Consider the following 13,332-nt stretch of genomic DNA (forward strand, 5'->3'; position numbering starts at 1 on the left):
TTTTATATTTTTCAAAAAAACACTTTTCAATGTGGCAGAGAGTTCAATCGTCGAACTGCTCTTACAGTAAATAATCCCCGTCTGTGATGAGGTCCTTTAATTACCTTGCTTTCCCTTCTTTGCACGCATTCTAGTTCAGCAATGTCCGTCTCATACACAGGTGCTCAAAATTGTACACAATATTCCATGTATGGTCTAACCGGTGATTTATAGAAATGCAGAGTTTGTTGCATGAAATCATCTTAGAGGTCCAATTTCAACCTTAATGGACAAAAATAATATCTTGATTTTGCCTCTTTGTATTCCGATAGTCATAACTTTATTATTTTTCCGTCCTCATAGTCATATAAGGGCTTGCTTTTAGCGAGACAAGTTCTTGTTTTTAATGGCAGCATTTAATGTACCATATAATGTACTGAAAGAAAACTCTATGTGGGGTGGAATGGAAAACACAAAAGCAATTTGTCCAATGCTTTTTGAGTAGTAAAAATTGCAAGTTTATTTTATTATTCAGGTCAATAGGATATCAATATGAATACACGTTTGCATTAATTTTCTACTGACGTGACGTGAATCTTTCTTGCAAAAGTGGCCGGTTAGCTCAGTTGGTTAGAGCGTGGTGCTAATAACGCCAAGGTCACGGGTTCGATCCCCGTATGGGCCATGGAAGCTCACTTTTGTTACATGCTTGTTACAGAGTTGAATAGTTGATAATATTGAAAAAAGGTCCATCAAATTCAACCTATAAACCTGCCGTGTTGATCCAGAGGAAGGCAAAAACTGTCTTGGAGTGCATTCCAATGTTGTCATTAGGGGAAAAATTACTCCCTTACTCCAAATATGGCTATTAGAATAAATTCCTGGATCAAAGTTCCATCTCCAGAATCCGGTACAAATATGATGAAATTTTATATTTTTCAAAAAAACACTTTTCAATGTGGCAGAGAGTTCAATCGTCGAACTGCTCTTACAGTAAAGAATCCCCGTCTGTGATGAGGTCCTTTAATTACCTTGCTTTCCCTTCTTTGCACGCATTCTAGTTCAGCAATGTCCTTCTCATACACAGATGCTCAAAACTGTACACAATATTCCATGTATGGTCTAACCGGTGATTTAAAGAAATGCAGAGTTTGTTGCATGAAATCATCTTAGAGGTCCAATTTCAACCTTAAGGACAAAAATAATATCTTGATTTTGCCTCTTTGTATTCCGATAGTCATAATTTTATTATTTTTCCGTCCTCATAGTCATATAAGGGCTTGTTTTTAGCGAGACAAGTTCTTGTTTTTAATGGCAGCATTTAATGTACCATATAATGTACTGAAATAAAACTCTTTGTGGGGTGGAATGGAAAACACAAAAGCAATTTGTCCAATGCTTTTTGAGTAGTAAAAATTGCAAGTTTATTTTATTATTCAGGTTAATAGGATATCAATATGAATACACGTTTGCATGTATTTTCTACTGACGTGACGTGACGTGACGTGAATCTTTGGTGTAAAAGTGGCCGGTTAGCTCAGTTCGTTAGAGCATGGTGCTAATAATGCCAAGGTCACAGGTTCGATCTCCATACGGGCCATGGAAGCTCACTTTTGTTACATGCTTGTTACAGAGTTGAATAGTTGATAATATTGAAAAAAGGTCCATCAAATTCAACCTATAAACCTGCCGTGTTGATCCAGAGGAAGGCAAAAACTGTCTTGGAGTGCATTCCAATGTTGTCATTAGGCGAAAAATTCCTCCCTTACTCCAAATATGGCTATTAGAATAAATTCCTGGATCAAAGTTCCATCTCCAGAATCTGGTACAAATATGATGACATTTTATATTTTTCAAAAAAACACTTTTCAATGTGGCAGAGAGTTCAATCGTCGAACTGCTCTTACAGTAAAGAATCCCCGTCTGTGATGAGGTCCTTTAATTACCTTGCTTTCCCTTCTTTGCACGCATTCTAGTTCAGCAATGTCCTTCTCATACACAGGTGCTCAAAACTGTACACAATATTCCATGTATGGTCTAACCGGTGATTTATAGAAATGCAGAGTTTGTTGCATGAAATCATCTTAGAGGTCCAATTTCAACCTTAAGGACAAAAATAATATCTTGATTTTGCCTCTTTGTATTCCGATAGTCATAACTTTATTATTTTTCCGTCCTCATAGTCATATAAGGGCTTGTTTTTAGCGAGACAAGTTCTTGTTTTTAATGGCAGCATTTAATGTACCATATAATGTACTGAAATAAAACTCTTTGTGGGGTGGAATGGAAAACACAAAAGCAATTTGTCCAATGCTTTTTGAGTAGTAAATATTGCAAGTTTATTTTATTATTCAGGTTAATAGGATATCAATATGAATACACGTTTGCATGTATTTTCTACTGACGTGACGTGAATCTTTGGTGTGAAAGTGGCCGGTTAGCTCAGTTGGTTAGAGCGTGGTGCTAATAACGCCAAGGTCACAGGTTCGATCCCCGTACGGGCCATGGAAGCTCCCTTTTGTTACATGCTTGTTACAGAGTTGAATAGTTGATAATATTGAAAAAAGGTCCATCAAATTCAACCTATAAACCTGCCGTGTTGATCCAGAGGAAGGCAAAAACTGTCTTGGAGTGCATTCCAATGTTGTCATTAGGGGAAAAATTCCTCCCTTGCGCCAAATATGGCTATTAGAATAAATTCCTGGATCAAAGTTCCATCTCCAGAATCTGGTACAAATATGATGACATTTTATATTTTTCAAAAAAACACTTTTCAATGTGGCAGAGAGTTCAATCGTCGAACTGCTCTTACAGTAAAGAATCCCCGTCTGTAATGAGGTCCTTTAATTACCTTGCTTTCCCTTCTTTGCACGCATTCTAGTTCAGCAATGTCCTTCTCATACACAGGTGCTCAAAACTGTACACAATATTCCATGTATGGTCTAACCGGTGATTTATAGAAATGCAGAGTTTGTTGCATGAAATCATCTTAGAGGTCCAATTTCAACCTTAAGGACAAAAATAATATCTTGATTTTGCCTCTTTGTATTCCGATAGTCATAACTTTATTATTTTTCCGTCCTCATAGTCATATAAGGGCTTGTTTTTAGCGAGACAAGTTCTTGTTTTTAATGGCAGCATTTAATGTACCATATAATGTACTGAAGAAAACTCTTTGTGGGGTGGAATGGAAAACACAAAAGCAATTTGTCCAATGCTTTTTGAGTAGTAAAAATTGCAAGTTTATTTTATTATTCAGGTTAATAGGATATCAATATGAATACACGTTTGCATGTATTTTCTACTGACGTGACGTGAATCTTTGGTGTAAAAGTGGCCGGTTAGCTCAGTTGGTTAGAGCGTGGTGCTAATAACGCCAAGGTCATGGGTTCGGTCCCCGTATGGGCCATGGAATCTCACTTTTGTTACATGCTTGTTACAGAGTTGAATAGTTGATAATATTGAAAAAAGGTCCATCAAATTCAACCTATAAACCTGCCGTGTTGATCCAGAGTAAAGAATCCCCGTCTGTGATGAGGTCCTTTAATTACCTTGCTTTCCCTTCTTTGCACGCATTCTAGTTCAGCAATGTCCTTCTCATACACAGGTGCTCAAAACTGTACACAATATTCCATGTATGGTCTAACCGGTGATTTATAGAAATGCAGAGTTTGTTGCATGAAATCATCTTAGAGGTCCAATTTCAACCTTAAGGACAAAAATAATATCTTGATTTTGACTCTTTGTATTCCGATAGTCATAACTTTATTATTTTTCCATCCTCATAGTCATATAAGGGCTTGTTTTTAGCGAGACAAGTTCTTGTTTTTAATGGCAGCATTTAATGTACCATATAATGTACTGAAGAAAACTCTTTGTGGGGTGGAATGGAAAACACAAAAGCAATTTGTCCAATGCTTTTTGAGTAGTAAAAATTGCAAGTTTATTTTATTATTCAGGTTAATAGGATATCAATATGAATACACGTTTGCATGTATTTTCTACTGACGTGACGTGAATCTTTGGTGTAAAAGTGGCCGGTTAGCTCAGTTGGTTAGAGCGTGGTGCTAATAACGCCAAGGTCACGGGTTCGATCCCCGTACGGGCCATGGAAGCTCCCTTTTGTTACATGCTTGTTACAGAGTTGAATAGTTGATAATATTGAAAAAAGGTCCATCAAATTCAACCTATAAACCTGCCGTGTTGATCCAGAGGAAGGCAAAAACTGTCTTGGAGTGCATTCCAATGTTGTCATTAGGGGAAAAATTCCTCCCTTACGCCAAATATGGCTATTAGAATAAATTCCTGGATCAAAGTTCCATCTCCAGAATCTGGTACAAATATGATGACATTTTATATTTTTCAAAAAAACACTTTTCAATGTGGCAGAGAGTTCAATCGTCGAACTGCTCTTACAGTAAAGAATCCCCGTCTGTAATGAGGTCCTTTAATTACCTTGCTTTCCCTTCTTTGCACGCATTCTAGTTCAGCAATGTCCTTCTCATACACAGGTGCTCAAAACTGTACACAATATTCCATGTATGGTCTAACCGGTGATTTATAGAAATGCAGAGTTTGTTGCATGAAATCATCTTAGAGGTCCAATTTCAACCTTAAGGACAAAAATAATATCTTGATTTTGCCTCTTTGTATTCCGATAGTCATAACTTTATTATTTTTCCGTCCTCATAGTCATATAAGGGCTTGTTTTTAGCGAGACAAGTTCTTGTTTTTAATGGCAGCATTTAATGTACCATATAATGTACTGAAGAAAACTCTTTGTGGGGTGGAATGGAAAACACAAAAGCAATTTGTCCAATGCTTTTTGAGTAGTAAAAATTGCAAGTTTATTTTATTATTCAGGTTAATAGGATATCAATATGAATACACGTTTGCATGTATTTTCTACTGACGTGACGTGAATCTTTGGTGTAAAAGTGGCCGGTTAGCTCAGTTGGTTAGAGCGTGGTGCTAATAACGCCAAGGTCATGGGTTCGGTCCCCGTATGGGCCATGGAAGCTCACTTTTGTTACATGCTTGTTACAGAGTTGAATAGTTGATAATATTGAAAAAAGGTCCATCAAATTCAACCTATAAACCTGCCGTGTTGATCCAGAGTAAAGAATCCCCGTCTGTGATGAGGTCCTTTAATTACCTTGCTTTCCCTTCTTTGCACGCATTCTAGTTCAGCAATGTCCTTCTCATACACAGGTGCTCAAAACTGTACACAATATTCCATGTATGGTCTAACCGGTGATTTATAGAAATGCAGAGTTTGTTGCATGAAATCATCTTAGAGGTCCAATTTCAACCTTAAGGACAAAAATAATATCTTGATTTTGACTCTTTGTATTCCGATAGTCATAACTTTATTATTTTTCCATCCTCATAGTCATATAAGGGCTTGTTTTTAGCGAGACAAGTTCTTGTTTTTAATGGCAGCATTTAATGTACCATATAATGTACTGAAGAAAACTCTTTGTGGGGTGGAATGGAAAACACAAAAGCAATTTGTCCAATGCTTTTTGAGTAGTAAAAATTGCAAGTTTATTTTATTATTCAGGTTAATAGGATATCAATATGAATACACGTTTGCATGTATTTTCTACTGACGTGACGTGAATCTTTGGTGTAAAAGTGGCCGGTTAGCTCAGTTGGTTAGAGCGTGGTGCTAATAACGCCAAGGTCACGGGTTCGATCCCCGTACGGGCCATGGAAGCTCACTTTTGTTACATGCTTGTTACAGAGTTGAATAGTTGATAATATTGAAAAAAGGTCCATCAAATTCAACCTATAAACCTGCCGTGTTGATCCAGAGGAAGGCAAAAACTGTCTTGGAGTGCATTCCAATGTTGTCATTAGGGGAAAAATTCCTCCCTTACTCCAAATATGGCTATTAGAATAAATTCCTGGATCAAAGTTCCATCTCCAGAATCTGGTACAAATATGATGAAATTTTATATTTTTCAAAAAAACACTTTTCAATGTGGCAGAGAGTTCAATCGTCGAACTGCTCTTACAGTAAAGAATCCCCGTCTGTGATGAGGTCCTTTAATTACCTTGCTTTCCCTTCTTTGCACGCATTCTAGTTCAGCAATGTCCTTCTCATACACAGGTGCTCAAAACTGTACACAATATTCCATGTATGGTCTAACCGGTGATTTATAGAAATGCAGAGTTTGTTGCATGAAATCATCTTAGAGGTCCAATTTCAACCTTAAGGACAAAAATAATATCTTGATTTTGCCTCTTTGTATTCCGATAGTCATAACTTTATTATTTTTCCGTCCTCATAGTCATATAAGGGCTTGTTTTTAGCGAGACAAGTTCTTGTTTTTAATGGCAGCATTTAATGTACCATATAATGTACTGAAAGAAAACTCTTTGTGGGGTGGAATGGAAAACACAAAAGCAATTTGTCCAATGCTTTTTGAGTAGTAAAAATTGCAAGTTTATTTTATTATTATTTTATTGGTTAGAGCGTGGTGCTAATAACGCCAAGGTCACGGGTTCGATCCCCGTATGGGCCATGGAAGCTCACTTTTGTTACAGAGTTGAATAGTTGATAATATTGAAAAAAGGTCCATCAAATTCAACCTATAAACCTGCCGTGTTGATCCAGAGGAAGGCAAAAACTGTCTTGGAGTGCATTCCAATGTTGTCATTAGGGGAAAAATTCCTCCCTTACTCCAAATATGGCTATTAGAATAAATTCCTGGATCAAAGTTCCATCTCCAGAATCTGGTACAAATATGATGAAATTTTATATTTTTCAAAAAAACACTTTTCAATGTGGCAGAGAGTTCAATCGTCGAACTGCTCTTACAGTAAAGAATCCCCGTCTGTGATGAGGTCCTTTAATTACCTTGCTTTCCCTTCTTTGCACGCATTCTAGTTCAGCAATGTCCTTCTCATACACAGGTGCTCAAAACTGTACACAATATTCCATGTATGGTCTAACCGGTGATTTATAGAAATGCAGAGTTTGTTGCATGAAATCATCTTAGAGGTCCAATTTCAACCTTAAGGACAAAAATAATATCTTGATTTTGCCTCTTTGTATTCCGATAGTCATAACTTTATTATTTTTCCGTCCTCATAGTCATATAAGGGCTTGTTTTTAGCGAGACAAGTTCTTGTTTTTAATGGCAGCATTTAATGTACCATATAATGTACTGAAAGAAAACTCTTTGTGGGGTGGAATGGAAAACACAAAAGCAATTTGTCCAATGCTTTTTGAGTAGTAAAAATTGCAAGTTTATTTTATTATTATTTTATTGGTTAGAGCGTGGTGCTAATAACGCCAAGGTCACGGGTTCGATCCCCGTATGGGCCATGGAAGCTCACTTTTGTTACAGAGTTGAATAGTTGATAATATTGAAAAAAGGTCCATCAAATTCAACCTATAAACCTGCCGTGTTGATCCAGAGGAAGGCAAAAACTGTCTTGGAGTGCATTCCAAAGTGGCCGGTTAGCTCAGTTGGTTAGAGCGTGGTGCTAATAACGCCAAGGTCACGGGTTCGATCCCCGTACGGGCCATGGAAGCTCACTTTTGTTACATGCTTGTTACAGAGTTGAATAGTTGATAATATTGAAAAAAGGTCCATCAAATTCAACCTATAAACCTGCCGTGTTGATCCAGAGGAAGGCAAAAACTGTCTTGGAGTGCATTCCAATGTTATCATTAGGGGAAAAATTCCTCACTTACTCCAAATATGGCTATTAGAATAAATTCCTGGATCAAAGTTCCATCTCCAGAATCTGGTACAAATATGATGAAATTTTATATTTTTCAAAAAAGCACTTTTCAATGTGGCAGAGAGTTCAATCGTCGAACTGCTCTTACAGTAAAGAATCCCCGTCTGTGATGAGGTCCTTTAATTACCTTGCTTTCCCTTCTTTGCACGCATTCTAGTTCAGCAATGTCCTTCTCATACACAGGTGCTCAAAACTGTACACAATATTCCATGTATGGTCTAACCGGTGATTTATAGAAATGCAGAGTTTGTTGCATGAAATCATCTTAGAGGTCCAATTTCAACCTTAAGGACAAAAATAATATCTTGATTTTGACTCTTTGTATTCCGATAGTCATAACTTTATTATTTTTCCATCCTCATAGTCATATAAGGGCTTGTTTTTAGCGAGACAAGTTCTTGTTTTTAATGGCAGCATTTAATGTACCATATAATGTACTGAAGAAAACTCTTTGTGGGGTGGAATGGAAAACACAAAAGCAATTTGTCCAATGCTTTTTGAGTAGTAAAAATTGCAAGTTTATTTTATTATTCAGGTTAATAGGATATCAATATGAATACACGTTTGCATGTATTTTCTACTGACGTGACGTGAATCTTTGGTGTAAAAGTGGCCGGTTAGCTCAGTTGGTTAGAGCGTGGTGCTAATAACGCCAAGGTCACGGGTTCGATCCCCGTACGGGCCATGGAAGCTCACTTTTGTTACATGCTTGTTACAGAGTTGAATAGTTGATAATATTGAAAAAAGGTCCATCAAATTCAACCTATAAACCTGCCGTGTTGATCCAGAGGAAGGCAAAAACTGTCTTGGAGTGCATTCCAATGTTATCATTAGGGGAAAAATTCCTCACTTACTCCAAATATGGCTATTAGAATAAATTCCTGGATCAAAGTTCCATCTCCAGAATCTGGTACAAATATGATGAAATTTTATATTTTTCAAAAAAGCACTTTTCAATGTGGCAGAGAGTTCAATCGTCGAACTGCTCTTACAGTAAAGAATCCCCGTCTGTGATGAGGTCCTTTAATTACCTTGCTTTCCCTTCTTTGCACGCATTCTAGTTCAGCAATGTCCTTCTCATACACAGGTGCTCAAAACTGTACACAATATTCCATGTATGGTCTAACCGGTGATTTATAGAAATGCAGAGTTTGTTGCATGAAATCATCTTAGAGGTCCAATTTCAACCTTAAGGACAAAAATAATATCTTGATTTTGACTCTTTGTATTCCGATAGTCATAACTTTATTATTTTTCCGTCCTCATAGTCATATAAGGGCTTGTTTTTAGCGAGACAAGTTCTTGTTTTTAATGGCAGCATTTAATGTACCATATAATGTACTGAAGAAAACTCTTTGTGGGGTGGAATGGAAAACACAAAAGCAATTTGTCCAATGCTTTTTGAGTAGTAAAAATTGCAAGTTTATTTTATTATTCAGGTTAATAGGATATCAATATGAATACACGTTTGCATGTATTTTCTACTGACGTGACGTGAATCTTTGGTGTAAAAGTGGCCGGTTAGCTCAGTTGGTTAGAGCGTGGTGCTAATAACGCCAAGGTCACGGGTTCGATCCCCGTACGGGCCATGGAAGCTCACTTTTGTTACATGCTTGTTACAGAGTTGAATAGTTGATAATATTGAAAAAAGGTCCATCAAATTCAACCTATAAACCTGCCGTGTTGATCCAGAGGAAGGCAAAAACTGTCTTGGAGTGCATTCCAATGTTGTCATTAGGGGAAAAATTCCTCCCTTACTCCAAATATGGCTATTAGAATAAATTCCTGGATCAAAGTTCCATCTCCAGAATCTGGTACAAATATGATGAAATTTTATATTTTTCAAAAAAACACTTTTCAATGTGGCAGAGAGTTCAATCGTCGAACTGCTCTTACAGTAAAGAATCCCCGTCTGTGATGAGGTCCTTTAATTACCTTGCTTTCCCTTCTTTGCACGCATTCTAGTTCAGCAATGTCCTTCTCATACACAGGTGCTCAAAACTGTACACAATATTCCATGTATGGTCTAACCGGTGATTTATAGAAATGCAGAGTTTGTTGCATGAAATCATCTTAGAGGTCCAATTTCAACCTTAAGGACAAAAATAATATCTTGATTTTGCCTCTTTGTATTCCGATAGTCATAACTTTATTATTTTTCCGTCCTCATAGTCATATAAGGGCTTGTTTTTAGCGAGACAAGTTCTTGTTTTTAATGGCAGCATTTAATGTACCATATAATGTACTGAAAGAAAACTCTTTGTGGGGTGGAATGGAAAACACAAAAGCAATTTGTCCAATGCTTTTTGAGTAGTAAAAATTGCAAGTTTATTTTATTATTATTTTATTGGTTAGAGCGTGGTGCTAATAACGCCAAGGTCACGGGTTCGATCCCCGTATGGGCCATGGAAGCTCACTTTTGTTACAGAGTTGAATAGTTGATAATATTGAAAAAAGGTCCATCAAATTCAACCTATAAACCTGCCGTGTTGATCCAGAGGAAGGCAAAAACTGTCTTGGAGTGCATTCCAATGTTGTCATTAGGGGAAAAATTCCTCCCTTACTCCAAATATGGCTATTAGAATAAATTCCTGGATCAAAGTTCCATCTCCAGAATCTGGTACAAATATGATGAAATTTTATATTTTTCAAAAAAACACTTTTCAATGTGGCAGAGAGTTCAATCGTCGAACTGCTCTTACAGTAAAGAATCCCCGTCTGTGATGAGGTCCTTTAATTACCTTGCTTTCCCTTCTTTGCACGCATTCTAGTTCAGCAATGTCCTTCTCATACACAGGTGCTCAAAACTGTACACAATATTCCATGTATGGTCTAACCGGTGATTTATAGAAATGCAGAGTTTGTTGCATGAAATCATCTTAGAGGTCCAATTTCAACCTTAAGGACAAAAATAATATCTTGATTTTGCCTCTTTGTATTCCGATAGTCATAACTTTATTATTTTTCCGTCCTCATAGTCATATAAGGGCTTGTTTTTAGCGAGACAAGTTCTTGTTTTTAATGGCAGCATTTAATGTACCATATAATGTACTGAAAGAAAACTCTTTGTGGGGTGGAATGGAAAACACAAAAGCAATTTGTCCAATGCTTTTTGAGTAGTAAAAATTGCAAGTTTATTTTATTATTATTTTATTGGTTAGAGCGTGGTGCTAATAACGCCAAGGTCACGGGTTCGATCCCCGTATGGGCCATGGAAGCTCACTTTTGTTACAGAGTTGAATAGTTGATAATATTGAAAAAAGGTCCATCAAATTCAACCTATAAACCTGCCGTGTTGATCCAGAGGAAGGCAAAAACTGTCTTGGAGTGCATTCCAATGTTGTCATTAGGGGAAAAATTCCTCCCTTACTCCAAATATGGCTATTAGAATAAATTCCTGGATCAAAGTTCCATCTCCAGAATCTGGTACAAATATGATGAAATTTTATATTTTTCAAAAAAACACTTTTCAATGTGGCAGAGAGTTCAATCGTCGAACTGCTCTTACAGTAAAGAATCCCCGTCTGTGATGAGGTCCTTTAATTACCTTGCTTTCCCTTCTTTGCACGCATTCTAGTTCAGCAATGTCCTTCTCATACACAGGTGCTCAAAACTGTACACAATATTCCATGTATGGTCTAACCGGTGATTTATAGAAATGCAGAGTTTGTTGCATGAAATCATCTTAGAGGTCCAATTTCAACCTTAAGGACAAAAATAATATCTTGATTTTGCCTCTTTGTATTCCGATAGTCATAACTTTATTATTTTTCCGTCCTCATAGTCATATAAGGGCTTGTTTTTAGCGAGACAAGTTCTTGTTTTTAATGGCAGCATTTAATGTACCATATAATGTACTGAAAGAAAACTCTTTGTGGGGTGGAATGGAAAACACAAAAGCAATTTGTCCAATGCTTTTTGAGTAGTAAAAATTGCAAGTTTATTTTATTATTATTTTATTGGTTAGAGCGTGGTGCTAATAACGCCAAGGTCACGGGTTCGATCCCCGTATGGGCCATGGAAGCTCACTTTTGTTACAGAGTTGAATAGTTGATAATATTGAAAAAAGGTCCATCAAATTCAACCTATAAACCTGCCGTGTTGATCCAGAGGAAGGCAAAAACTGTCTTGGAGTGCATTCCAATGTTGTCATTAGGGGAAAAATTCCTCCCTTACTCCAAATATGGCTATTAGAATAAATTCCTGGATCAAAGTTCCATCTCCAGAATCTGGTACAAATATGATGAAATTTTATATTTTTCAAAAAAACACTTTTCAATGTGGCAGAGAGTTCAATCGTCGAACTGCTCTTACAGTAAAGAATCCCCGTCTGTGATGAGGTCCTTTAATTACCTTGCTTTCCCTTCTTTGCACGCATTCTAGTTCAGCAATGTCCTTCTCATACACAGGTGCTCAAAACTGTACACAATATTCCATGTATGGTCTAACCGGTGATTTATAGAAATGCAGAGTTTGTTGCATGAAATCATCTTAGAGGTCCAATTTCAACCTTAAGGACAAAAATAATATCTTGATTTTGCCTCTTTGTATTCCGATAGTCATAACTTTATTATTTTTCCGTCCTCATAGTCATATAAGGGCTTGTTTTTAGCGAGACAAGTTCTTGTTTTTAATGGCAGCATTTAATGTACCATATAATGTACTGAAAGAAAACTCTTTGTGGGGTGGAATGGAAAACACAAAAGCAATTTGTCCAATGCTTTTTGAGTAGTAAAAATTGCAAGTTTATTTTATTATTATTTTATTGGTTAGAGCGTGGTGCTAATAACGCCAAGGTCACGGGTTCGATCCCCGTATGGGCCATGGAAGCTCACTTTTGTTACAGAGTTGAATAGTTGATAATATTGAAAAAAGGTCCATCAAATTCAACCTATAAACCTGCCGTGTTGATCCAGAGGAAGGCAAAAACTGTCTTGGAGTGCATTCCAATGTTGTCATTAGGGGAAAAATTCCTCCCTTACTCCAAATATGGCTATTAGAATAAATTCCTGGATCAAAGTTCCATCTCCAGAATCTGGTACAAATATGATGAAATTTTATATTTTTCAAAAAAACACTTTTCAATGTGGCAGAGAGTTCAATCGTCGAACTGCTCTTACAGTAAAGAATCCCCGTCTGTGATGAGGTCCTTTAATTACCTTGCTTTCCCTTCTTTGCACGCATTCTAGTTCAGCAATGTCCTTCTCATACACAGGTGCTCAAAACTGTACACAATATTCCATGTATGGTCTAACCGGTGATTTATAGAAATGCAGAGTTTGTTGCATGAAATCATCTTAGAGGTCCAATTTCAACCTTAAGGACAAAAATAATATCTTGATTTTGCCTCTTTGTATTCCGATAGTCATAACTTTATTATTTTTCCGTCCTCATAGTCATATAAGGGCTTGTTTTTAGCGAGACAAGTTCTTGTTTTTAATGGCAGCATTTAATGTACCATATAATGTACTGAAAGAAAACTCTTTGTGGGGTGGAATGGAAAACACAAAAGCAATTTGTCCAATGCTTTTTGAGTAGTAAAAATTGCAAGTTTATTTTATTATTATTTTATTGGTTAGAGCGTGGTGCTAATAA

At 36.7% G+C, this 13,332-nt stretch overlaps 6 non-coding genes across 6 annotated transcripts; all 6 read left to right on the forward strand.

The window, feature by feature from the left end:
- Window positions 1–590: 590 nt before the first annotated feature.
- On the forward strand, window positions 591–664 carry TRNAI-AAU (transfer RNA isoleucine (anticodon AAU)). Its single transcript has one exon. It is a non-coding gene; the product is annotated as a tRNA-Ile (tRNA).
- A 3,350-nt stretch (window positions 665–4,014) lies between these two features.
- TRNAI-AAU (transfer RNA isoleucine (anticodon AAU)) lies at window positions 4,015–4,088 on the forward strand. The gene has a single exon. It is a non-coding gene; the product is annotated as a tRNA-Ile (tRNA).
- A 1,530-nt stretch (window positions 4,089–5,618) lies between these two features.
- TRNAI-AAU (transfer RNA isoleucine (anticodon AAU)) lies at window positions 5,619–5,692 on the forward strand. The gene has a single exon. It is a non-coding gene; the product is annotated as a tRNA-Ile (tRNA).
- Window positions 5,693–7,444: 1,752 nt separating this feature from the next.
- Window positions 7,445–7,518, forward strand: TRNAI-AAU (transfer RNA isoleucine (anticodon AAU)). The gene has a single exon. It is a non-coding gene; the product is annotated as a tRNA-Ile (tRNA).
- Window positions 7,519–8,348: 830 nt separating this feature from the next.
- Window positions 8,349–8,422, forward strand: TRNAI-AAU (transfer RNA isoleucine (anticodon AAU)). The gene has a single exon. It is a non-coding gene; the product is annotated as a tRNA-Ile (tRNA).
- An 830-nt stretch (window positions 8,423–9,252) lies between these two features.
- TRNAI-AAU (transfer RNA isoleucine (anticodon AAU)) lies at window positions 9,253–9,326 on the forward strand. Its single transcript has one exon. It is a non-coding gene; the product is annotated as a tRNA-Ile (tRNA).
- The last annotated feature ends 4,006 nt before the right edge of the window (window positions 9,327–13,332 follow it).

This window comes from Rhinoderma darwinii, chromosome 3 (assembly GCF_050947455.1).
Source record: "Rhinoderma darwinii isolate aRhiDar2 chromosome 3, aRhiDar2.hap1, whole genome shotgun sequence".
NCBI classification, from domain to species: Eukaryota; Metazoa; Chordata; class Amphibia; order Anura; family Rhinodermatidae; genus Rhinoderma; species Rhinoderma darwinii.